This window comes from Brassica rapa, chromosome A07 (genome assembly GCF_000309985.2).
Source record: "Brassica rapa cultivar Chiifu-401-42 chromosome A07, CAAS_Brap_v3.01, whole genome shotgun sequence".
Classification (NCBI taxonomy): domain Eukaryota; kingdom Viridiplantae; phylum Streptophyta; class Magnoliopsida; order Brassicales; family Brassicaceae; genus Brassica; species Brassica rapa.
In genome coordinates, this window is record NC_024801.2 from 8,272 (window position 1) to 8,680 (window position 409).

Below are 409 nucleotides of genomic sequence, written 5' to 3' on the forward strand. Positions count from 1 at the left end.
AAGCTGAGAAACGAGATTTCCAGCTTTCAACAGAAGAACTTGGAAGGCTTCAGTGAAGCCTGGGAGAGATTCAAGGGCTACCAAGCTCAATGCCCACACCATGGCTTTTCTAAGGAGAGCTTGCTGAGCACATTCTACCGTGGTGCTCTTCCTAAGTACAGAGCCAGACTGGATACAGCTAGCAATGGGTTCTTCTTGGGGAGAACTGAGGAGGATGCAGAAGAACTGGTTGACAACATGGTAAAGAGTGATGCAGTCTACAGTGGAGACCACGACAGAAGCAGTAGAACTGAGGATAAGCAAACGAGGAAGGAGTTGAAAGCTCTACAGGATAAGATAGACATCCTCCTTGCTGATAAAGCTACCCAAGAGCAGCTGCACTTTGTCGGCAACCCAAGCCAAGAGACAC

At 48.4% G+C, this 409-nt stretch overlaps 1 non-coding gene across 1 annotated transcript; it reads right to left on the reverse strand.

Annotated features, from left to right (window-relative positions):
- On the reverse strand, nucleotides 1-107 carry LOC117127046. Its single transcript, XR_004449804.1, has one exon. It is a non-coding gene; the product is annotated as a small nucleolar RNA R71 (small nucleolar RNA).
- Between the last annotated feature and the right edge of the window lie 302 nt (nucleotides 108-409).